This window comes from Rhinopithecus bieti, unplaced genomic scaffold (assembly GCF_001698545.2).
Source record: "Rhinopithecus bieti isolate Rb0 unplaced genomic scaffold, ASM169854v2 scaffold_4907, whole genome shotgun sequence".
Lineage (NCBI taxonomy): Eukaryota > Metazoa > Chordata > Mammalia > Primates > Cercopithecidae > Rhinopithecus > Rhinopithecus bieti.
Window position 1 is genome coordinate 192,184 of NW_016804501.1, and position 26,733 is coordinate 218,916.

At 49.0% G+C, this 26,733-nt stretch overlaps 1 long non-coding RNA gene across 2 annotated transcripts; it reads right to left on the minus strand.

The window, feature by feature from the left end:
• Positions 1 to 1,308: 1,308 nt before the first annotated feature.
• Positions 1,309 to 11,066, minus strand: LOC108527500 (uncharacterized). Of its 2 annotated transcripts, none has more exons than XR_001884833.1 (4): positions 10,769 to 11,066; positions 9,594 to 9,667; positions 4,950 to 5,034; positions 1,309 to 1,760 (listed from the first exon to the last, which is right to left on the minus strand). It is a non-coding gene; the product is annotated as an uncharacterized LOC108527500 (long non-coding RNA). The 2 variants fall into 2 exon arrangements; XR_001884832.1 differs by lacking the exon at positions 1,309 to 1,760 and adding an exon at positions 4,614 to 4,717.
• Positions 11,067 to 26,733: the final 15,667 nt, after the last annotated feature.

Here is a 26,733-nt window from a genome sequence, read left to right on the forward strand (position 1 = left end):
CACCATAAATGTAAGTTTCCTGCGCTCTCCCCAGCCAGGTGGAACTGTGAGTCCATTAAATAAATTACCCAGTCTCATGCAATTCTTTATAGTAGCGTGAGAATGGACTAATACATATCCATATTCAGGAAGATCAAAGAACACCAAACAGATTTGACCCAAATAAAACTACCTCAAGGTATATGTAGGGTCCAGCCCTATGGGGCTTTGCAGCTGTTCTCCTCATGTGTGGAGATGTGAGACTGTAAGAAATAAAGACACAAGACAAAGAGATAAAGAGAAAACAGCTGGGCCCAGGGGACCACTACCACCAAGACGCAGAGACCGGTAGTGGCCCCAAATGACTAGGCGTGCTGATATTTATTGCATACAAGACAAGGGGGCAGGGTAAGGAGGGTGAGTTGTCCAAGTGATTGAGAAGGTCAAGCAAGTCACATGATCATGGGACAGGGGGCCCTTCCCTTTTAGGTAGCTGAAGCAGAGAGGGAAGGCAGCATACATACACAGTGGAGTGCTATTCAGCCAGAAACAAGAATGAGATCCTGTCATTTGCAGCAACACAGATGGAACTGGAGGTCATTATGTTACGTGAAACAAGCCAAGCACAGAAAGACAAATGTCACATATGTTCTCACTCCTTTGTGGGAGCTAAAACAGTGGATCTCATGAAGACGGAGAGTAGACTGGTGGTTACCAGAGGGTGGGAAGGGTAGGGAAGAGAGGTGAATGAGTGAGTACAAATTCCAGAGGGAGGAAACGGTAGGGAAGAGAGGTGGATGAGTTGGTACAATCTGCAGTGTAATATAAGCAGGAAGAGCTGGTGTCTGGTAGATCAGTAGGGTGGCTACCGTTAACATTAATCTGTTCTACATTTCCAAATAGCCAGAAGAGAACAATTTGAATGTCCCCAGCATAAAGAAAAGATAAATATTTCAGGTGATGGACATCCCAATTACCTTGATTTGATTATATGAATGTATGAAATTATCACATGTATCCCCAAAATATGTACATCTATTATGTATCAATTTAAAAGATTAAAAATTTTAAACATTAACAACAACAACAAAGAGCTAGGGACAGACTGGCCAATCTTGAATGCTGGAATGAGGGCCTCAGGAGTTGAGGGTTGGAGTGAGCAAGGGTCAGGCTCCTCCCTGGCCAGGTCGCCAGAGGGCCAGGGGACCAGCCCCTGTGGCCGATGGAAGAGGGAAGGACAAGGCTTCTGACCCCACGAGCATCTTTTCTCACACAGGGCACAGCCCTCAAAGGTTTCCAGGGGCTGAACAAGCCCAGGAAGGCTGGAGTCACTTGTCTATTTAATTTACAGTGTTTTGAATTCATTACAGAATAATTCTCTCATCGATTTGCTGCTGACATATTTACTGTTTTTCTTTTCAGATTAGGAAAGATATGGAGATGCAAAAGTAACTTTATGTCAGACCTGGGAGACCTGAAAGTTGCTGGCACTTTAAATAGTTTTAGTTTAAATTCTGTAAGATGGAAATGACCATCCACAACAAAATTTCAGTACGGTGGGGTCAGTGGAAGTCACATGCTCTGTCTTCACATTTCAGCCCCGCTCTGTGTCCCGACCCCAGGACGGGGGTCACCTGTGCTCCATCAACGCCTCCAGGGTAGGCTTGCCTGACGCTCCCTCTTGCTCCAGAAGTGAAGGCCTCATCCCAAGTGTGACGTCCATTTATTGGTCATGGCTACCCAGCGTTCAGGCCAAAAAGTTCGTAACTGCTCCAAATTCCCTGTGAGGAACAGTGTCCCAGGTTTCAGGCCCTGTGGTTTAGGGGTGCTGGCTGCACCCCAGAGCCAACGTGGAAGATGAGATTCAGGTCAGGGTGATGAGTGAATCCCCCTCTACAGGGTCTGGCTCAGGTAGGGCACAGGCCCAGCCTGAGTCCCCCTCCTCCTCCAGGAGCAGGCCTCTGTCTAAGCAGGTGGGACAGGGACTCTCCCATGGGCCTGAACCCCTGCCACAGCCATTCTGCCACTGAGGGGGCAGAGTCGACCTCAGTCTGAAGCCAACACGGAGGACATGAAGGAGAAGCTGGGCCCTGGTGCTGCAATTACCAAACAATTCCTGCCACGCCAAAGCTTCTCAGTTCTGGACTTTACAGTCACCTGCGTCAGTAAGTCCCCCTTCTGCTTAAGCCAGTGCATGCTGGGATTTCTGTCACCCGCAATTGGCTGGGCCCTTACAGATGTGGGTCAGGACACCCCGACGGCAGTGAGTTGTGTCGGTGGAATCCCTCTCAGAGGCCCCTGCCCCTTCTCCAGGTGGGCAGCCCAGAGCACGCCAGGACGTTATTCTCGTTGTTGAAAGGGTTAAGAATGCATATATGTGTGCGTGTGCTCGTGTGTGTGTGTGTGTGCGTGGGTGCTCGTGTGTGTACCCCAGCACAGTGCCTGGCTCTCACCTCCTGCCCCACCCTGGGCCTTCGGCTGTGTGAGCCATGGCAGAGAGGACATCATCTCCTGCCAATGCCCCCTGCTTGCTGGGAACGTGCTGGGGCTGGGCTGAGCACTGAGGGCGTCTCTGGCAGAGGCTCCAGTACATCCTGTCCCTTGCTCCCTTGGGGGGGTTAGCACCACAGCGTCCTGAATGGGGGCGGGGGTTGCAAGGCAACAGACAGCAAGGGGAAGTGAAGGCCCAGTAATTTCCTTCTGCTACGGGGTCCACAGCTGTGTTCAGGGGCTGTGCTGTGGCCAGGGCCCTTTTCTTCCTCTTTTAAAAATTCTGAGGTCCTCTGGAAAATCTGAATGGCCTTATTTGCCTGTTCTGTGTTTGTAAGATGAGGATAATGACACCTCTCCCAGGATCTTGAGCGAGTGAGACGAGGTCCCAGGCATCGCCGCCATAGGGTGTCTGCACGTGGTGAGTGTCAGTAACACTGGTACCCTCCCGACCCTCCCACTGGAACACTATGGTACAACCACAATAAAGATACTCGCTGTTCCTAAAAGCCTGGCTTCCTCACTCCCAAGTCGTGCAGTGGTAACCAGAGCTAGGATTACTAACAGGATCATTGCTTTAGTGAATAAAACCAATTTATAATGAAAATTTAATACAACAACAAGAAAATCAGTGTTTATGATGCCTGGGGATGGCAGTTCTCTTAAATCAGGCAGGCATCTGCCTGGTACCTTTGTTTGTCTCTAATGCGAGGGTCAGATTCAATTCAGGTTATGCCTAAATTGTCAGGAACTCAAAATGAAAGGGACATATTTAAATGAGGATGATGGTACTTTAAAGTTGCTCCTGGTGTCTCCCTCAACTGGTCAGGGTCCCAATTCCTACCATTTCAGAATCAGTTCCTATGACTCTCACCAAAAGACTACACTGCAGGACAGGGCAGCAGGGCTGAGCGTCTGCTTTCCCCACACCTGCCCCTGAAGCAGGAAGGCAGGCCCAGGTGTGTCCCAAGGAACCTGAAAGTCAGGGGTCCGGGGAGATGAGCAAGTGTGGGAAACAGAGGTCTCCTCTGGAGTAGATGGGTCTGGAGGTTGGAACGGCAGGGAAGAAGTCCTCACCCATCACCTCCCAGAGACCGGATCAGCCACGGCCGAGCCCACACCACCTCCCAGAGACCAGGTCAGCCACGGCCGAGCCCACATCACCTCCCAGGGGCCAGGTCAGCCACGGCCGAGCCCACACCACCTCCCAGGGGCCAGGTCAGCCACGGCCGAGCCCACACCACTTCCCAGAGACCACGTAAGATACAGCCGAGCCCACACCAGCCTCCCCTCGCACCCCTCACCCCAGCTCACTCTGCTGCAGCCTCAGAGGCCTCCTTCTGGGGGCTTGAACCTCAGGGTCCTTGTGCTCACTGTCCTCTGCCTAGGAAGCCCTCCTTCCCTGTTTCATTCCTTGGGTCTCAGGGTAACTGTCTCGTCCCCAGATGCCCTGGGAACACAGTGCAGGCCCTTGCGTTGGGCCTCCGCTCATCACTCCCACCTCCCTCTGTGATGATGGGCCTCTCTGTGGATCGCCTGGCTTAAGGACCATCTTTGCAGCTAGAATGTCAACTCCAGAGGGCAGGACCCTGTCTGTCCCACTGTCTTCTGCAGTTCCCCCTAAGCGAACCTGCCGGGATTTCCAGCACCTGCCACAGGAAGTCCCGACTCATGCCTACCGCCCTCCTGCCAGCAGCAGCATAGTCTCAAAGACACTGGAAGTTTCTGGAGCAACAGGGCAGAGTGGACCTCCCGCCGGCCCTGGGAAACCTGGACCAACAGCATCCATGGCCCTGCTGCCTGGGCTGGACAGAAGACGGTGGGAGAAGAGAGAGCAAATCAGACCCCTGGCAAAGACGACCCTGCTGCTGTCTGGACAACTGGAATGGAAGCCAATGGGTTCCCGACTTCTGTGGGAATAATAAATGCTGGCTGCACATTCCAGAAACTCCAGAGTGTGTCCGAGTGATGAACGAGGGACAGTGGACCCTTTGTTGTTTCTGGCCCTCTGTATTTAAGACCCAGAAGGAAGCATTTCCATAACGCTGGTGCTGCTCGCATTGTGCGCTGTTACAATCCATCATCCCTTCGAATTCTCTAGAGACTTTGCTGAGGGTATTTATCCCCCTGCTCACCAGCCTGGGTCCGTCTGGTCTCATTCGACGTGCACGTGTCTTCCACCTCACCAGGACAATCACACCAGCTGTGGCATCACGGGAGGAGTGGCGGCTCACCACGGCCTCTGTTCCTGCATCAGCGCAGTTAAGTGGGAGACAGCAGCTGAGAGTGGCACAAATCTGGCATTTCCGGAAAATGCCAAACAGCAGGCCTGGCCGCTCTTCCCTTGTCCTCACCCTTGCCTGGCTGGACAGTGCGGGCTCATCCTACTACAAGTCGGAAGAGGCCCTGGCGGCGAGGAGTGCGTGAGCCAAACACCAGGGCCTTTCCTCATCTCCTCAGAACAGCCACAAGCTACTTACCCAGATGTGGAAGAAACGGCTTGAGGGGCCACTCAGGATCCTCATTTCAGCTCAGGTGAAAACGGAGGCTGCACTTCTCTGGATGCTGGAGCATGAACACAATGTGATGTTGTATTTCAGCTGGTGATTGAAGCTGGATGGAATTCTCGTCTTTTGTTTTGTTTTACATCTCAGCAGAAGCTATTTTAGAAGCTTGTCCTGAACTATGGCTGAAGTTTAGGGAAGCAGAAAGTAGGAAAGGGTGTTGCTCCCACCCCGACAACAAGAAGAAAGCTGCAGGACTGCTCTCCTTGAGTCTGTGGGACCTGAGACTGACCCGGAACCTAGAGGGGGAAAGAGATCGGCGCCTGCAGGGAGAAGAGGCCCGAGCACCTGCCTAGGAGGCCGAAGTGAAACTGGAAACGTGCTAGCCATGGACTGCGGGCTGGTGGGAGACTCAGAGGCACACACAGCAGCAGACCTGGGGCTCCACACCTGCAGGTTCCAGGCCTTTTCTCTGGGAAACCCAGCCTGGGCCCACAGGGAGAACTGGGACCCATCCCAAAGCAGCGCTGCAGTGGGGAGGGCTGGGCTGCTGTGGAGACACCACCCAGGGCGGATGGGACCACGGCACCAGTGCTGGGGACCCCAGGGATCCCACTGCAGAAAGGGAGGGGAACAAGGAAACAAAAGCAGCTCTGCCCTGAGAGAGGGGAAGGGTCACTTGGGATGCCAGACCCCAGATCCCATTTTACAGCTCCCCACCCCCGTAAGGCCTGACCAGAGCATCACAGAATGTGCCCCCACATCCCACCACCGTGATAAGAAGCCATGAATAAGATGATCAGTGGATGGCAGCTGCTCTGAAGGGCAGCATGGAAGGGGGACCCAAGGCAAAGAGAGAAAATGCAAGGTGTCTCTGGTCTCTAGAGGAGTGGGAAGTCCCCAGTGGAGCACAGTAACCATAGCAACAACAAACTTCAAACCCAACCGGGTTCCCAACTAGGTCAGCACAGGCCCTCACCCTAGGCGCCCAGAAGGAAAAAATTCCACACATAGTGAAACAAAATCAGCAAGTCTAAAATGGCTGTAATTGGAATTGTAGATGGAGAAGAGAGAATGGGACAAAAAGAATATTTGAAAGAATGATCACTGCGAATTTACCAAAATTAGCGAGAACAAATCACAAACCTAAGAAACTAAAGAACAGCAAGAAGGATGAACAATGACAGCACCAAAAACAACACCGAGGCACACCACACTCAAACTGCTGAAAACCAGACAGAAAGAAAATCCTGAACACAACCAGAAAGGGGGCGAACGGGAAGCATTCCCCCTGGAGAAACAGGGATAAAAGTTATGGAATACTTCTCAGAGAAATTATGCAAGCTTTTTTTCATATGTTTGTTGGCCACGTGTACGTCTTCTTGTGAAGTGTCTGTTCACGTCCTTGGCCCACTTTTTAATGGGGTTGTTTGGTTTATTCTGGTAAATGTGTTTAAGTTCCTTGCAGACTCTGAATATTAGACCTTTGTCAGATGAATAAACTGCAAACATTTTCTCCCATTCTGTCAGTTGCCTGTTCACTCTGATGTTAGTTTCTTTTGCTGTGCAGAAGCCCTTTCGTTTAATTAGATCCCATTTGTCAGTTTTTGCTTTTGCTGCAATTGCTTTTGGCATTTTTGTCATGAAGTCTTTGCCCATGCCTATGTCCTAAATGGTACTGCCTAGATTTTCTTCTAGGGATTTCATAGTTTCGGGTTTTACATTTAAGTCTTTAAAACTCAACATCACTGATCATTAGAGAAACGCAAATCAAAGCCACAATGAGATACCATCTCAGACCAGTCAGAATGACTACTATTAAAAAGTCAATAAACAACAGATGCTGGCGAGGTTGCAGAGAAAAAGGAACACTTTCATGCAGTTGGTGAGAGTGAAAATTAGTTCAGCCATTGTAGAAGACAGTGTGGCGATCCCTCAAAGACCTCGAGGCACAAACGCCATTTGACCCAGCAATCCCATTGCTGGGTATGCACCTAAAGGAATATAAATCATTCTATTTTAAAGATACATGCATGTGTATGTTCACCACGGCACTATTCACAATAGCCAAGACATGAAATCAATCTAAATGCCCATCAGTGATAGACTAGATAAAGAAAATGTGGTACATATACACTATGGAACACTATGCAGTCATAAGAAGGAACGAGATCATGTCCTTTGCAGGGACATGGATGGAGTTGGAAGCCATTATCCTCAGCAAACTAACGCAGGAACAGAAAACCAGCTGCTGCGTGTTCTCACTTGTAAGTGGGAGCTGAACGATGAGAACACATGGACACCTGAGGGAACCACAAACACTGGGTCCTGCTGGAGAAGGGGTGAAGGGGGAGGGAGAGCATCCAGAAGAAGGGGTGAAGGGGGAGGGAGAGCATCCGGAAGAAGAAGGGGTGAAGGGGGAGGGAGAGCATCCGGAAGAATCACTAATGCATGCTGGGCTCAATATCCAGATGATGGGACGATCTGTGCAGTAAACCACCATGGCACACATTTACCAATGTAACAAAACTGCACATCCTGCACATGTACCCCCAAACTGAAAAGCTGAAGAAAAAAAAGAAGTTATGCAAGCAAAAAGACAAGTAACATCTTTAAAGTGCTAACAGAAGAAAAAGTTCTCAGAATTCTACATCTATTGAAAGTATCCTTCAAAAGTGAAGGAGAAAGAAAGACTCTCCCAGGTGAACAAAACGGAGGGCACGCACTCAGCAGACCTGCCCTGTGAGAAATGGCGAAAGAAGTTCTCCAAGCAAAGGGAGTATGATATAGGTCAGAAACTTAGAGCGAAACAGGTATAAATATCATAAGAACGGAAAAAACGAAGATAACATATTTTTTCTATTTTTAATTGCTCTGAAAGATCAACGACTAAGCAATAATAGTGCTATGGTTGGAATGCTGGTGTCCCCTGTACACCTCATTTTTTGAAATCCTAACCCCTGAAGTGGTGTCATTAGGAGGTGGGGTCTTCGGCAGGTGATGAGGTCATGAGGGTAGAGGAGGCTTCATGAGTGGGATTAGTGCCTCATGAAAGGTACCCAGAGAGCTGCCTCCCCTCCCACCACTGCGGACACAGTGCGAAGTTGCTGCTGGTAAGCCAGGAGCTGGGCTCTTGCCAGATGCCAAATCTGCCCATGCCTTGATCTGGGACTTCCCAGCCTCCAAAACTGCAAGAAATAAGCGTTTGTGTTTAGAAGCCACCAAGCTGATGGTATTTTGTTAGAGCAGCCCAAACAGATTATGACAAATAGCACCAATGAATTGTGTGTACAACATGGAAAATGGAAATGCACAGGAACGACAGTGGCACGGGGATGGCAGAGCAGGGTGGGGACATCCTGCCATAAGGTCTGCACGATGGCAGAGGGGTTGGGGACATCCCGCTACGAGGTCCGCACGGTGGCAGAGGGGAGTGGGGACATCCCGCTACCAGGTCTGCATGCTTCCAGTGAAGCAATAGTATATTACTTGGAGGTGGACTCGGATTCCTTAAAAAATGAATATTACAAACCACAATTCACAACCAAATGTTTTAAAACAGGTTTTACATAATATCAACTGAGAAGATGAAATGGAATAATAACAAATGTACCATTAAACTCAGGCAAGGCAGAAAGAAAGGGAAAAAACAGAACAAATGGAAAAATACAAGACAACTGACAAGATGGCAGTTACTACTCTCATTCCATCAATAATCCTTTAAATGTGGGTGGTCAAAGCCACCAGTTAACATGCAGAGAATGCCAGACTGGTCAGAAATAGGCAAGCATCAAATACAGGCTGTTTACAAGAAACCCATTTTAAACATGAAAACATACATCTGCCAGGAGTAAACCAAGGAGAAGGAATACTATGCTAACACCACCTGAAAGAAAGCTGGAGTGAAACATTGATTTCAGGCTAAGTGGACTTCGGAACAAGGAGATTCTACACTGACAAACAGGTACACATGCCAGGAAGACAGGACGATCCTAAATATCCACTGCCCAACAACAGAGCTTCAAATTACATGAGGCAAAAACTGCCAGGACTGAAAGGGAAAACTGACAAATTCACAATTGGAGGAGGACTCCTCTATTCTGCACTCTCGGAAATTGATAAAACAAGTAGGCAGAAAATCAGTAAGGCTATTGATGACCTGAGCAGCAATATCAACTGACCACCTTGACTTCACAGACATTCCAGGACACTGCAGTCGGTAACTGCAGAGTGAGCATCGTTCTCCAGTGCACAGAGGCACTCGCGAAGTCAGGCCATCCAATGGAAACATGTAACTCATGAAAGTGTGTTCTTGAGGCATAATGGAATTCAAGTGGAAATCAGTAACAGCAAGACATCTGGAAAATCCCCAAATATTTGGAAATTGAACAACACATGTCTAAATAATCTAAAATCAAAGAGGAAGTCTCAAAAAAATTAAGCACATAAATATACATAATAAGTAAATATATAAATAAAAACATAAAACATGAAAATATGTGAGTTGCGTTTAAAGCAGTACTGGACTTTTAGACCATCACAAGCACAGACTTAAAAGAAGAAACTGTACCATTATTCACCAAGGCTGCAAACTTAACTACCTTCTCAGCTTCACTGTACCTCGAAGGAAGATGTGGCAGTCATTTATTCTCCCGAAGCAGAACTTCAGAATCACTTCATCTTCTCAGGTAGACCTTCGAGAGAGCACACAGTCCACTTTTCAGTGGCAACCTGCCGTCCTCAACAAAGCAAACCACATCTGATGTGCCCACAGGTAGAGTCTGGGTTTGGACAGTTAGTACATTTTCTTCTCTGAATGGCTTACTATGGAATTGAATTTTTTTTTTTTTTTGTAAATAAACAAGGATGTGATTCCTAAGCAGCCAGCACTCCTCCCGCTAGAGCATGGGGTGGGATTGATCTGTCCCAGCTGGACTCTGGCTGTGGAAGGACACCCTTAGATTTTCTGGCTTTGCTGGCCTTCCCCAACAAATGGTTGTCACTGCATAGAACATTCCGGGGCCACTTGTGGTGCCTCAGACACACAAACCCAAGAAAGGCTAGTAATTAAAACTCCCCAACAGGGCTGAGTGAAACACACTCTTCATCTTTAAGGAGGAATAACCTGTCTTGGAAGGTTCATTCCGCTCCTTGCAGGCTTGGCGCTGTCAGGTTTCTGAATGTTCAAGCAAAGCCAAAAATCCAGGTTTTGACCTGAAACCTGATTCTTAAAAGTTGCTAGGCTGATCTCAAACTCCCAAGTTCAAGCAATCCACCTGCCTCAACCTCCCAAAGTGCTGGGATTACAGGCGTGAGCCACCACGCCCAGCCTGCCTTCAAATTTTAAATCTCCCTGGTGATGCCCTCTGCACACGAGCCCCACAACCATTGTCCCAGGGTTGATGGATATTAACACAGCGTGACCAGGGGCTCCGGGGGTGAGAGCCCCCATTACCCTGGAAGTAATATCTCCACAGGAATGACAACAGGGGCTCTAGAAAGGCTGGGAGACACAGGGGTGCTGGGTTCTTGGCGCCGGGCCCCACGCCGTGTGGGTGGTGAAGGAGCCAGGCAGAGCCACCTCGGAACCCCAGCTGTCACTGACCACGGTCACAAGTAAAAGCCAGATGACCAGGGCAACGTCTGAGACAGGGGCCTGTTCTGCCCAGGCCCTGAGGTTCTAGAAGGTTTAAGTCAGCAGGGAGAAAGGGAGAACAAGGAACAGCAGACTTGAATACAACTTCTGCTTCCCACCCTCTGTCACTGAACATCCCTTAAACCCCCTCCCAACTGACCATGCTTCAGCCAGGAGTTTGGTGACCGAGGGGCCTGGAGTCTGTTCTGAAGACATTTCGTTCCTGCATTTTGGTTGACAAGATGAATGGTCCTCCCAAACCTCCAGGAAGCGCGAGGACCTCTCACTGAAGCCTCTGACACTCTTTAAAGGGCTGGGTTGGTAAAGTGATGGCAGGTGATCCTCACACAGCCCCCGGGAGGTGCTGCGGCCCCTGAACCGGAGGAGCTCAACCGCACAGCCCCAAAGGCATCTCCTCCCCGCAGCTGACAGCGATTCACTGAAAGAAAAATCACTCACACCTGTAATCCCAGAACTTTAAGACGGTGAAGCAGGAGGATAGTTTGAAGCCTGGAGTTCGAGACCAGCCTGGGCAACATGGCAGGACTCTGTCTATAAAAAATACAAAACTTAGCCAGGTGGGGTGGCACGCGCCTGTGGTCCCAGCTACTTGGGAGGTTGAGGTGGGAGGACCCCCTAAGCCCAGGAAGGCAAAGCTGCAGTGAGCTGTGATGGCACCACTGCACTCCAGCCTGAGTGACAGAGCAAGACCCTGACTCTAAAAAATAATACTTTAAAAATTTTAAAAAGAAAGACCAGCCTTGCTCAGAGCTCTTCATAGACGCCACTGATGGAAGCTCAAATTCCACAATCCTTTCCCTTTGCAACAGTCACTGCCTCGCAGGCAGATCTCGCCTCAGAGCAGGTGTGCGCCTTGCAATGGACGTGCGCACTCCACCCATTTGGGTCATGACCACGTCCAGCTAATCAGAAATTCCTCTAGTGGAGGAAGCTGTCCTTGTTTGTGGCTCCCCCAGAGAGTGGCTCAGCCCTGGAGGGTGTGGCCAGGCCCTGACTGATGTGTAAGAGGGAACCTGGGCTAAGAGACGGCTGCAGCCAGGACCCCGCCCAGCTGGTGACCTCAGTGCTGTTCAGGGTCCCCTCCCACACAGCCCACTGCTGCCTGTGGACCCTCAGAACACAGGGCTCCCAGCAGGAGACAGGGCATGGAAGGGAGCCCAGTCAATGTGGCCAGGATGGTGGGGGTCATATGCACACAGCTGGCACCACCCCAACCTGCCCACATCCCGAACAGCAGCAATGATGGCCTCTCATCCTCTGTCCCCCTGCTAACTCCTCAGCCCAGAAGATGCCAATGAGCCAGACGTGGCCCCTCGTGTGTCTGAGGAGAACTTCAGGGAAGAGGGAGTAAACCCAGTCCCTAAGCGCCTGCCCCTGCTTCGCGCCTCATCAACCACCAGGGCCCATGGCCTCAGTCAGCGCCACCAGCTGGGAGCAGCGGCAGACGAGCTTTCCTGTTAGAGCTGGGAAAGGAGCAGGGGAGGTAGGAGAGGCAGGGCTGGTTTTATAACATTTATGAAATACACACGTGGAGGAGGCGTCTCAGTCCATTTGGGCTGCCATAACGAAATCCCTTAGACTGAGTCATTGGAAACAACCTCAGACTGAGTCATTGGCAACAACAGAGACGTGTTGCTCACAGTGCTGGAGGCCGGGAAGGCCAAGGTCAAGGGGCCAGAGGACTCCATATCTGGTGAGGGCTCTCTGGCGCACCCTCTCACTGCGTCCTCACAGGGAGAAGGGACAGGCAGCTTCAGTGGGTTTTGTATTAGGCCGTTCTCACGCTGCTGTAAGGAAATACCTAAGATTGGGTAATTTATAAAGAAAAGAGGTTTAATTGGCTCACGGTTCCACAGATGTAGAGGAAGCATAGTGGCTTCTGCTTGGCTTCTGGGGAGGCCTCAGGAAACTCACAATCGTGGCGGAAGGCGAAGGGGAAGCCGGCATATCACACGAATGGAACACCAAGGGATGGGAGGTGCCACACATTTTTAAACAACCAGATCTCATGAGAACTCTGTCACGACAGCAGCAGCAAAGGGCCGGTGCTAAACCACTTATGAACAATCCACGCCATGATCCAATCACCTCCCACCAGGCCCCACCTCCAACACGGGGGGGATTAATAATTTGACATGAGATTTGGGAGGGGACACAGATCCAAACCAAATCAGGCCCCTTTTCTAAGGCCACAGATCCCATTCAGAGGGCAAATGCCCATGACCTCATCCCCTCTTGAAAGCATCACTCTTCAAAAGCAGCAGGTCAAAGGGCAAGACCTCCAGAAAACCCAACTGTGCCATGCCTCAGTCTAGGCCACAAGCACAGGCTGGGGTCCTGCCCTATGGCCCACGACTTTGTGCTGGTGATCAGTTCACCCACTGGCAGGGACACATCAAAGGCGGCTTTTCCTGTGGACCAGTGTCTAGCTCCCGGTACAGCCACTCTGGCCCTGATGCAGGGTTGCTGTGGAAGGTTTTGGTTTCAGGCACAGCCCAGAGACGCCCCTCGCTCTGACACAGCCCCAGGCTAACCTCAGCTCTGCCCTGACTGGAGGGGCTGGGATGATCAACATTTTTCATGTATCTGTCAGCCCGTATGTATATACTATTATTATTTGTCAATTAAAAATAAAATATTTTGGTTTGGGTGGGAGTTGAAAGAAAAAACTTTAATTTGAAAATCAGAAAAGAAATGGGGTCAGGAACACAAGACCCACAATAAGGAGGACGTCAGGACTGGCAAGGCGCCCTCCTCACTGTCCCTGGGGGTCCTCCGCAGGCCACAGGCAGGGCAAGGGAGCCTGTCAGGCATTCTCCGCACCCTGCGGCCTCGCTCTGGGAGTCCAAGGTCCTCAGAGGCAGGGATGTGGAACCACAAAGGGGAGACGCTGCAGGCTCTGCTGCAGGCACCTCTTCTCTGCACAGCGACCACCCCCCACTTTTCTGTGGTTAGGTGCTGACCTCATAAGGGGGTCATGTGATGCAGGTCTGACCAATCAAGCGACGCCATCCCATTGCCAGCGATTGGTTCTGGGACAAACATGTGACCCACTGTGGCCAATCAGAACCAGGCTGGGAGTTGCACAGGGAGTGCTGGGAAACAGTCACTGCCTGGCAGGCAGATCTCGCCTCAGCGCAGGTGTGCGCCTTGCCCTGGACGTGCACACTCCACGCATTTGGGTCATGACCACGTCCAGCTAATCAGAAATTCCTCTAGTGGAGGAAGCTGTCCTTGTTTGTGGCTCCCCCAGAGAGTGGCTCTATCCAGGACCGTCTCTATCCAGGACCCTCAGAGCTGCAAGTGGGTACCAGTCGCCCTCAGGTGTCCATGCTGGGAGAGACCCGGGATGGATCAGGGCCCAGATGGGGGCTGGGCAGCGGGTCAGAGCCAGGACAGGAGGTGCCACAAAGTGGGGGTATGGGGTCACAAGACCAAGCCAATGCAGATCAGCCGAGGCTGAGCAGAAATACCTGCTACCTCCACTGAGCCTGGAGCCAGCCGCCCCTGATCCCCCACCTTCTCGGAACTTAAGTCCGTTTTACTTATGGAGTTGAAGCTGATCTGCTGTTCTTTAAAAGCTTCCTCTCTGTAACTGTGTCATTTGAAGAATATTACACAAATGGAAGCATTCAGCCTGGAGCATTTTGAGACCAGCCTTTTGAGACCAGCCTTTTGCACTATTCTCTTGCAATCTGTCCAAGTCGTTATGTCATCAGATGGGAGCCGTCCTGGTGCTCACAGTCAGGCGAAGCTGTTCTCCTGGTGAACCCACACTTTACGGAACACCTGAATCACACAGAGCCATCTGTGACATGATGAAGCAAGACAAAAACAAGAACAACTGTGATCATATCAGATGACAGACAAAACACGAGCATGTTCCAAACCACAAAACAATCAACATTCCCTCTATCTTGGCCAGTGTGAGAGACCGCAGCCTCAGCACCAAGCACAGCTGCAGCCTTGCTCTGCTCTTCTTAGCTTCTATCTAAGAATTGTTAAGATGCCTGTCTTCATCCATTTTCTGCTGCTATAACAGAATACCACAGATTGGGACCTACAGTGGCTCGCACCTGTAATCTCAGCACTTTCGGAGGATGAGGCGGGCGGATCACTTGAGGCCAGGAGTTCAAGACCAGCCTGGCCAACATGGCAAAACCCTGTCTCTACTTAAAAAAAAAAAAAATAGCCAAGCATAATGATGGGTGCCTATAATCCCAGCTACTAGGGAGGCTGAGGTGGGAGAATAGCTTGAACCCAGGAGGTGGAGGTTGCAGTGAGCTGAGATTATGCCACTGCACTCCAGCCTGAGTGACAGAGTGAGACTCCGTCTCAACAACAACAACAAAAAAGGAATACCACAAACGAGGAAATTTATAATAAACAGAAGCATATTGGCTCACAGTTCTAGAGTCTAGGAAGTCCAATATCAAGTTGCTGGCATGTGGTGAGGACTTTCTTGCTGTATCATAACATGGCAGAGAGACAGAGAGGAGGTAAACCACCATAATAGCATGAATCCATTCATAAGCTGAACACCTCTTAACAGTCCCACTTCCCAACGCTCTCACGTGAGATTTGACGGGGGCAAACATTCAAACCATAGCAATGCTTAATCACAGAAATACCCCCCACTTCCTCACAGCATCTAATTCAGAGAAATTCCACTTCGCAAGTCACTTAACACAGGTCCAAGTCCTACGCTAAGTCCTTCTGATGCTCTCCTACTGAGAAGTCCACACTTCCCCAAGGTATGTGTTCTCCCTCACCACATCAATAAACTGAGTTTATTAAAATACACACCAAGGGGCTCTCCCACACTCACATCCTGCCTCCATCTCTCTTGGGAGCACCAAGTAAGGGTCCAGGGAAGACAGCCCACTAGCATGTGACCCCTTTGTGTCTCTGGCCCCTGGGGTTCTGCATCCTCATCCAGGCTCTCAGCGATCTGAACAGTGTTTGAGAAGAATTCTCCTCACTGGCTTTTAGGGCATCTGGCACCCCCAGGCCCCCCAGAAAGTACATGCTCACATCATGCCTTTCCTTGGAAACACCTGTCTTTCCTTAGGGAGGTGGGGGTGATATTGCTCCCAGTCTTTCCATCCTATGAAGAACTCTCCTTAAATCTCAAGTTACCATTCTCTGAAGTTAAAATTCACAGGTAGAGCAGGTTTCACTGGCTCTGGATGTGTGTTTATTGAACCTTCTGGACTCAGGTTTTCTGAAACCCCCCACCTAGAATAAGAGGCAGTTCATGACTGGAATCTCAGAGGCCAAACCCATATTTAGCCCCAGCCCATCTGACTTGTCTCCCTCACACCCAACCACACTCAGACGTCCTCCCTCCATCTTCTACCTGTGAGCTGCCATCTGCCTCCCCTAGACACAAAGAAGGACTGCAGAGGAGGATTGTTTCTCCTCTATCCTGGGTGAGTCTATTGCCCCCAGGAGTTTGCACCCTGGGTTGGTGAGTTTATAGAGCAGCCATTACCAATGCTAAGTGTGATCAATACCAGATGTGTTGTTACTTGCGTAATGAATACTAGAACTGGGTATCTATGGGTGAAGTTGCTAACTTATTACAAACCATTACAGGTCTTAGAAAAGCATTTCTGTTAGCGATGAGGGGACTTTCTAATATATTTTGGGATATGCCCCCAACCCTGAATGTACAGGTAGAGGAAACAACAGGCCTGCTGGCCTGTGTCCACAGTCCCCACATGGCCCTGTTCAGCCTGTGGATCAGAGGATGGCTGAGCATGGTGCTGCCTAAGAAGAAAAGACCCTGCCCCAGGACTTCCCTTTTCCTTCCTCTAGTAAACCCTTCCGGCAGGGTGACGCTGGGTCAGGTTTAAAGAAGGAGATCAGGATCTTCCTGGGCTTACAGAAGAGTTTGATATGGGCCATTCCGTGTTTGCCTCCTAATGAATGTCCGTGTATATGTGGCAGAATTGGTCCAGAGTTGCCTTATCATAGATTTGTATGCAAACATGTAACAGTCACCACTTCAAATTCTCTGGATGTAACTACCGTCCGCCAGAAATAATCTAATAGTTGTCCAAGGACAGATTTATTCAGGCCCTTTAACAACTGTCTGCACTCCAGGAGGGCTTCCTGCGAGGCCGTGACCAGCGATTCAGCCCCATCAAACACGCCGGGACAAAACTGCATGTGGAGATGGGATTTTGTGGCTCCAGTGAGGGGAGCTTCCCAGATACTCTGAAAGAGGTTTCTGGAACTGGGGGAGGATGGATGGCAGATTTAGTTTGAAGTGAAATTAACCAGCAAGAGTTGATGGGATGTGACTCCTGGAACTCAGGCAAAAACGCCAGCTCCTTACAATTTCATTTCCAGAGCATCAGAACTGCCAAGAGCCTGGGGTTCCCTAAGGACATCTCATCTCCCTGGATCTGGGAATAGCTTCCGGGTGCCTGGGCTTTGGACAGGTGTGTGGCGCAGTCCTCACTAGCACACGAGGTGGTGTCTCCACGGGGCTGCCTTAGTTTATTCCCCCAGTGACCGCTCACTGAGCAGCGGGCCTGTTCATGTCACTTCAACCCCAGGTGCTGCATCATCTCACCTCATCCCCTGCTGCCCCCAAAGTGGGCGCTGTGACCACTCCATCCTGCAGAGGAAGCTGAGGCCCAGAAAGCTCAAGTGGCTGCCAGGAGCACTCATGGGCATGGCTGCCTCTCTGCCCGCATTCCTCCCATGACACCTCCCAGACCAGGAGTCACTAAGTGCCTCCAAACAGATGACAGCACCTGTAAGACACCCAGAGCAGGAGAGAAGAAACCTCTCATCTGAGGATGCACCGTTGAAAAGGAAAATGCACCGCAAGTCTGAACGGTACCTCTGCAAACGTGCAATTCAAACCAGGCTCTCTAGAGAATGGGATGCTTCTGCAATGAGAGAGATTGTGCTTTCCAGCATTTCATGCAGAATTTTAAGTCAACGAGGGGCTTCTGATGGATACTCTATCCTGTTCAGAAACCCAGTGAGCTTCCTGAACCCAGCTGGTGCTGCCTGGCTTTCATGCTGAGTATGGGGAAAGGCTTATATTAGAGTCAGACCCTGGGACTCAGGACTGTGGGTGAGCCCAGCATCCCCACGCTCCAGATGGGATAAAAGGGAACAAATGCTGTCGAGCTGTGTTTGAGGAGAACATTCTTCTCATAATTAGTCCCTCAACTTCTAACAGCATCCAGAATGAAAAGAACAGGCCAGAACAGTGGTCTGCGTAACCACGCTTGTTTCAGTGCGCACTCAAACGCTGCCTTCTGTAAATGCTTCGCCTTCCGGCAGCCTGCACCAATGCAGAAAAGACTAGATTTCTCCCAGTTTCATTATTCAGCTGAAACGTTGTCTCATCCTGAAGCTGTGAAAATGCCCAACTTCCTTTCTCGTCTCAAAGGCACTCTCAATGAGTCCTTTCATGCTTCCACTCAGTGGTTCCTCAGCTTGGCTGAAACCAGCAGCAGCTTCCTAAAGACATTTGAGCTAAAGCTTCTTTTAATTTTCCAAAAAGGAAGGGAAGTAATCTTTTAAGAGCTTGAACACCTGACCTGGCCTTACCCCCACCTTCTCATTCCTTTCCTGATTCAACTATGGCCCTATCAGCTGCAGTTTCAAAATGGCAGCACAGACCGCAGACCCATAGATTCCCTTCCCTTCTAACCAAGTACAGACCCCAGACCCCATAGATTCCCTCCCCTCCTAACCAAGTAACAGTAACCACCTGCCTGGTGCACAAGAGACCGTATCATCTGTGCATTCATATAGTCACACGACTGTGATTTACTGGGCAGCTTTTTTGTACTAGGCACTATGCTGACTGCCCAAAAAAGGGCTACAGGATCATGATATTGGGCTCCATGTGTGACCACATCTGTTTCTGGGAAGAGCAGAGCTGGAGTTGTTTCTCAATCCTTCTCGTCCTTATTGTCCAGGGCCCGGGAAAAACCAGCCTTATACGCCACCCCCACTCCCACACGGGAACAATGCACTGGACCAAGGTCATGAATATTCAGACCCTGATGTGATCTTACCTGTGGAAGTCACGGCCATCGGGGGGTGGGGGTGATCAGAAAACTCCTGTTTCCTTATCTAATTGCCTCTCTGTAGCAGATGACATTGAAATGATACAGACTGAAAGATGAGAATCTGTAAAAAAAACAGAACAGAAAATTATGTTGGTTTGTTTCAAGTTGCCTTTCAATCATTCTCCTTTTTTCTCATTCTGTGTTGAGAATGAACTTAACACTTGATAGATATAGACACTAAGTGCTAATACACTATGTGCACAGAGCAAATGTGAAGTAAGATACGGCTCTCCAAAGAGCTTAGAATCTAATCAGATAGATAAGAAAGACACAGCCCCACACAACACAAGGGATAATGTGCATGACAATGAACGACCTGGGCCAGGTGTGGCCCTGGGGTGATGGAGGAGGGAGACCAGCTGGTCTAAAGACATGAGGAGGAGGTTGGAGAAGACAAGATTATCTGGAACTTGAAAAACGATGAGTGTCTGTTGGTGTGGCTGGAACCGCATGCAGTCCCCCTTCTCCTACAACTGAGCCTCATTTTCCTTGATGAGTCACCCATCTCATCATTCTATGTGTTTAGCAGGGCTGATCATTTTCCTGGATCTAAGATGGTCATGTGACTCACACCTGGCTAACTGCATCATCAAAGTCCTTACCAGAGATAGACTCAGGGACAGACATGTCTGTCCTGAATTTCATTGAAACTGTCAAAAAAGAAGAATTCTGGGCTTTCTAGGAAGATGCAAATACAGTTGGCCTTCTGTGTCTGCAAGAGTCTGCATCTGTGGATTCAACCAACCACAGGCAGAAAATTTTCAAAAAAGAAAAAATAATAATACAACAATAAAAATCACAAATTTTTAAACTACAGTGTAATAACTATTGATGTAGCATTTACATTGTATTAGGTACTATACATAATCTGGAGATGATTTAAAGTATACAGGAAGATGTGTGTGTATTCTATGCAGATCCTATGCCAGGAGGATGTGTGTGCATTCTATGCTGATACTATGCCATTTATAAAAGGGACTTGAACATCCATGGATTCTGGCATCCTTGGGGGCTCCTGGAACCAATCGCCTGAGGATACTGAGGGACAGCTGTATTAGTGAAACTCAGATCCAGGCAGCTATCTTGGTATCACTGGGGACAGCCAAGGCACAAATGAGAAATCAGATCTGTGAGATGGAACAAGACAACATCTTAATACTGTCACTTGAGCCCCTAGATCTAGCCATCCCTGAGGCCATCTCTTCGGATATTTTTGTTATATGAGCCAGTAAATTATAGTTTTTGCAAAAGCTGCTTTGTGTTTTGTTTCTGCCACTTCAGATTGAATTAAAACCAAATAAATCTGCCTGATACTTTGCAATGCCATGTAAGAGTCTGTTTGAGGATTGAGAGTTGGAAGAAAGTTCTAGTATTAAGAATAAACTTTTCCAAACTTGATCTGGATCACCCCCAAGAAAAGGCTCCACATTTAAAAACAGCTCTGGGAACTCTGGCCTAACCACAGGGGCCGCTTTCTCTTCCAGAGAACACCGTGTAGCTTGGAGGTGTTTATGGACTGGGCCTAACCACGGGGGACCACTTTCTCCACCAGAGAACACTGTGTAGCTTGTTTATGGGCTGATGTGTCTCATGACTCTCAAGGGCATAAGAAGGTGGCGTTTCCCACCACAGGTGCTGGGGGCGCTTGATCTGGCACACACACGGAAACACAGCCCTGCCCGCTTCCCCTCACCATTATGAACTTTGAGGCCGACCCCTCATGAATCTGATTCTAAATCTGAAAACACACTCCTGGCTGCTTTGGAAGTGGGGCATCGTCCACAGGGTCTGTGTGTGGTGCTGCCACCCTGAGCCTCTGCTCTCTGCTCCTCCCATCAAGGAAGGCCAGGAGTGAGGTGGAGAGATGGCAAAGGACCAGCTCCTTTCTCTACCCACAGAGCCTCTCCCCCAGGGGGATGCTCCAGAAAAGCAGCTCCCAATGAGGAAATTGCACATCTTGGCTTCCTGGAATAAAGAGGGGAGCAGAAGAAACCAACTGAGCATGGCCACAGGCCGTGCAGCTCTGGTTGCCACCCCTGACCAAGGGTCCTGCCAACCCAAGGGCACTCACCCTGGCAGAAGCCTCAGCCTGGCCCCTCCAGGTGGCAGGAGGAAAGTGAGGAGACAGGAAGGTTGCTCCTGGCTCCAGGACCTGGAGGCCTCAAAGCTGGAGTTCTCCAGGGGCTTCTGGTGGCAGAGTCAGCTTCAGGCAACCTCTTGAGTATTAGATTTAATTACCTGGAAAAGAAGCTTCCTGGAGCTTTCCTGGCCTGAAAAATGTGCTTGCTTTAATTGTTGAATGGAACAACTACATTACAGAAAGTCTACGGAACAGAGGGGAAATGGTACCCAAATACCAGCAGCATAACACAATAAAATGTCATCTTGCTTATTGCCTTCCAGGGTACAAGTGTTTTATGATTGCCGTCCTGTTTTTCAAAAATGTGGCAACTTTTCTAACTGCTTGACATGAAACCATTTTCAATTTTATTGTTTTAACAGCAGCATGATTAATGAGTGCCTGTCAGTTCAATGAACTGGTGTCACCCCATCTCAGGAAATCATTAGTAAATAACTTGATAAATAACTTCTCCAACTTGATGGCCAGTGGAAGGCTCAGGAGTCCCAGCACAGGGTCTAGAGTAGACCTACGGCTGCAGCCATGGCGCAGTGTGAGGAAACTGGTTTCAGGTGCAGAGCGGGTACCTGGGCAGGTGCAAACAGCTGAGCCCACAAGTTTGCCTCATCAGGAGGACGCTGATGCCCCTGAGGCCCTGTTCTTGGATAACCCAGCCCCTGAAGTCCATTGTGAACACACTCCAGGATTTCACACATGCAGCCTGGCACCAGTGACAGGCTCTGGAAATACTGCAGATAATCCCTGAGAGCACAGAGGTCTCCCTCTGCAGAGCAAAGCAGACCGTGGGAGTCAGCCAGCACCCGTTCTTGACGAGTACAGACATTAAGCCTCCATTTAACTAGGGACTCTAATGGGTTCGAGTCCTGCAGAGTCTCTAAGCTTGACCCTCTCTGGAGACTGAGTACGGGACCTCCAGACCCTCAGGGCATAGAAGACAGGCGTGGAACAGGACCACATGCTCGCAGACTACAGCTGCAGGTCTCACCACTGTGAACGTGACAAGGATCAGAGAGACCACCCTGAGCTGCTCACATGTGGCTTATTTTTTTGTTTCCATCTTTTCCAGGAATTTACTCTGTTCTCTCTGTCTAAAACACCATCCATCCTGTGTAGCAAGGAAATTTTTAGGCCCTCTCAAGTCCTACCTTGATTTAAAATACGGAATTGTAATAAAGAGGAAAATGAAATGCAGAGATTCCCGGCAAGATGCTAAAATGTCTGGAGCTAAAACCTGAGTTGTCTGCGTAATAAGCCAACTTAGTGCCAGATCAGAAAATGTGTGCAGCCCATACACATTTCCCAAGCTCTAGCCACAGAGATTAAAGGTAAAGATGGAAAAGAACAGTCTTTCATATGAGGATTTCATGACCATGAATTTTCCCCACTGTCTTCCTAATTCGGGGTCTGCAGACACACTGAAAGATAATCTTTGTAAGGATGAATGGCCAGGCCAGAATGTTAGTGGCGTGTGTGTTCGGGAGGCAGTGACATGATCCTATTTGGTCCCAGACTGTGAGGCAAGACTCCCTGGTTCAAATCCAAGCTCTACCACTCCATAGCTGGGTGATGTTGGGATGAGTGAGTTTACCTCTCTGAGATTTAGCTGCCTTATTTATAAAATGGAATGACAACAGTCCTTACAGCAAATCATTATTGAGGAAACGAAATAAGTTACCTATCATTCTTAGTTCACAATACGAACTCAATGAATGCTAGTGGGAGGATGATGAAGGAGGAGGAAAAGTTTTATCATAGATACAGTATTTAAGATAAATAACTTTTTTTTTTTTTTTTTTTTTGAGGCAGAGTCTCGCTCTGTCACCCAGGCTAAAGTGCAGTGGCATGATCTCGGCTCACTGCAAGCTCCGCCTCCTGGGTTCATACAATTCTCCTGCCTCAGCCTCCCGAGTAGCTGGGACTACAGGTGCCCACCACCATGCCTGGCTAATTTTTTCTATTTTTAGTAGAGATGGGGTTTCACCATGTTAGCCAGAATAGTCTCGATCTCCTGACCTCGTGATCCGCCTGCCTCAGCCTCCCAAAGTGCTGGGATTGAAGGCGTGAGCCACCACGCCCAGCCTAAGATAAATAACTCTTAAGGTCCCTATTGATGTCTGGTGGTTTGATGAATTGATTCATTCAACAAGTGATTATTGGAAAGATTAAATAAGATGATGCATGCAAAGTTCTTAACTTAGCATCCTCTAAATTAAAGTGTCCAATAGATGTTCATTGTGAATATGATAATGATAATGGTAATAGTTACAATAATGATGGTGGTGATGGTGATGATGATGGTGAGGGTGAGGGTGATGATGGTGATGGTAGTAGTGGTGATGTTGGTGATGATCATAATAGGATGATGAGTATGGTGGTGATGATGGTAATAAGGATGATGCTGGTGGTGATGGTGATGATGTTGATGGTGGTGGTGATGTTGGTGATGATTATCATGATAGTGAAGATGACGATAGTGGTGGTGATTGATGGTAATGATAGTGGTGGTGACGATGGTGATAATGATGGTGGTGATGATGGTGATGGTGGTGGTGATGATGGTAGTGATGGTGATGATGGTAATGGTGGTGGTGACAATGGTGATAATGATGATAGTGGTGATGATGGTGATGGTGGTGGTGATGATGGTGATGGTGGTGATGATGGTAGTGATGGTGATGATGGTAATGATGATGGTGGTGGTGACAATGGTGATAATGATGATGGTGGTGATGCTGGTGATGATAAAGGTGATGATGCTGATGGTGGTGGTGATTTCACGTCAGTGATGATTATCATGATAGTGAGGATGATGATAGTGGTGGTGACAATGGTGATAATGATGATGGTGGTGATAATGGTGATGATTTTGGTGGTGACGATGATGGTGATGATCTAATGATGATAATGGTGATGATGAGAGTGGTGATGTTGGTGGTAGTGATGATGACAGTGATGGTGATGATGTGGCTGAGGAGAATGACAGATAAGAATGAGGAGAATCCAATAGATACATCTAAAATAAGTAACTACCTGTGTGAACCTGCTAATCACAGGTGGATTTAGATAAATTTGTCCATATATATCAAGAACTCACTAAGGACCAGGTGCTCTGCTAGGAAATTTTTCACCAGAGAGGCTTCCACATGTGCACAATAACTCAGGTATAAAAGTATTCTCTGTGGCCTTGATGGTAGCAGCAAAATAGCAGAACTGTCCAAATGCCCATCACTAGACAAGTGATGAAGACTCGGAGGCTATTCTGCATTCATAGCTGCCATATTCCATCAGATCCCAAAGACAACACCAGAAGTTCCTCTGACATTTCTTTCCCTGCATCTCCCCCTGTGGCCAGTGAGGCTGGGCCATCAGCGGGGACCAGAGGGTCTGCCTAAGAACAAGGTGGGCCCCACTGTCTGCTTTCTCTGAAGAAAGCTACAGGAGCCACAAATTCTGGGTGAGTGAGTGTGTGGGGGGTTTTAAGATGAAAAAGTTCCCAGGTAAGAGGATGAGGGGAAGGGTAGCAGGATGGAGAAGACAGCAAGTGGGAAGAGCCTGGGCTTTGGGGCCAGATGACACCCAGTTCTGTTCCTGGGGCCACTCAGGCCAGCTGTGCAGTCTCAGAACATGGCCGAACCTCTCTGGGCATCCATGGTCTCACTGTGGAAAAACAATGAGTGCCTTCCTCATGAGGATGGATGGGTGGCCAGGTATATGTAAACTAAGACGTTTGATGTATGACACTATTTCACATCATAACATTTTCTGATGTTGCCCAACTCAAATCCACGCCCACTTTTCTCTACTACCAGTGTCTGAACTATGAGATGCCTAACAAGGCTGGGTATAAAATTTGGGGATCCTGGTCCCATTTTACTGAAAATATGCTTCTTGGAGTTTAAGCTTTCTCCCTCCATTAAACATAGAAACTTTTCAGAGGGATCAGCCTGTGCTTTCTTCACTGGGGTTTTCATATAATGAGTGGAGCCTCCTTGTATGAGTCCATTTTCACACTGTTGATAAAGATATACCTGAGATTGGGCAATTTCTGAAGAAAAAGAGGTTTAATGAACTCACAGCACCAGATGGCTGGGGAGACCTCACAATCATGGCAGAAGGTGAAAGGCATGTCTTACATGGCGGCAGACAAGAGAGAATGAGAACCCAGTGAAAGGGGTTTCCCCTCATAAAACCATCAGAGTTCGTGAGACTCGTTCACTCCCACAAGAACAGTCTGGGGGAAAGCACCCCTGTGGTTCAGTTGTCTCCCACTGGGTCCCTCCCACAGCACGTGGGAATTATGGGAGCTGCCATTCAAGATGAGATTTGGGTGGGGACACAGCCAAACCATATCACTCCTGAATCCACAAGAAAGACATGAAGTGTGCGCAAGGGGAAAAAAGGTTTTAAGCCAGTGAGCGGCTGGGGGCTGTGTCACTGCAGCACTGCACAGACTGTTCTGACTGATGTCTCTCCCATTCATTGGCACTGTGCAATGAAGCCTCCTGGAACTAAGATGTGGCCTCAGTTGAAGGTGGGATCCAAATTGACTGTGATTAATTCCACCTTCCAATTAAACATGAGCTCCTAAAAGAAATCAGCCAGCATCACAAAAAGAAAAACAAAACAATCCCTTTCTTCCATGTCCATGTTCTGTGATCTGGGACGCATGTCTGCTGTACTGGTATTTAAATTCTCATATGCTTATCCTTAACTCCACTCCTGGCTTCCTCGTGGGCTTCTGGAGGAAGGAGGATATTTGTCATTCACCCCTGCTCACTGCACATTCTTGACAGGGCCTATGCATCTGACAGAAAATCAGGGGAAGGTGACCATTTGGCACCACTCCTACCAACTTCAGATTGCTTGAAGGCTGGATTAAGGCCAGGGTGAAATCTACGGGAAGAAGCCACTCTCTTCCAGGGGCCCTCCCTGCAGCGAGGCTTCATCATACACTGGGTGAACCTCCAACTCTTTAATTAAAAACTGAAGGTTGAGGGAGCCCAGCTGCCTGCAGACTACCTGACTTTGGCTCATAGCCAGTTCCAACCCAGCTGGAGTGAAAGTTGTAGTTCCTGGGCTCCTGATGAAATTAATTAAGAGAAAGCTGACAGAGAGATAGATGGAGGTTGCATGACTCACAGAACCAGCCAGCGATCCATTTGTAGGGAGCCTGTGTTGGGGACCACAAGCTCAGTCTCCTACCAGGGCTGCTTTGGTGACATGAATTCTTCAGACCTAGCCAAGGGCTGTCAAGAAGGAATAGAACCCAGGGTGCCGAGCCTTACCGCTCAGCTGGAGAAATCACACGGTAAGTGTTGACATCTGGTCCAGGTTCTTCCTAAACAGGCCAAATTCAGCAGGTCCAGGCTGGACTGGGATGACAGGTCACTGCCTTGTGATTCTGTCTGACAAGCTACAAGAAACCGGTGCGCCTGACCACAGAGACCAGGATGAGGTGACCTCCATGGAGGCTCCCAGCTCAATCAGCTGAATTCACTGCTGCTTGTGAATTGTGTGATGTATGTGCATATATGCGTGCATCTGTGTGTATCTGTGTGCGTGTGCACACCTGTGTGTGCATGTGTGTGTGCACCTATGTGTGCATGTGTGTGCATCTGTATGTATCCACCCGTGTGTGCACGTGTGCATATGTGTGCATCTGCGTGTGCAGCTGTGTGCATCTGTGTGTGCATGTATATCTGTGTATCAGTATGTATGCATCTGTGTGTGCGTGTGTGCACGTGTGTGCATCTCTATGTGCATGTGTGCTCTATATCTCAAAGGGGGGCCAGAGGATGCCACACAGAAGGCCCTGTGCAGAGCTGGTCCTGGAGAAAGGTACATCAGGCCCAATCCCTC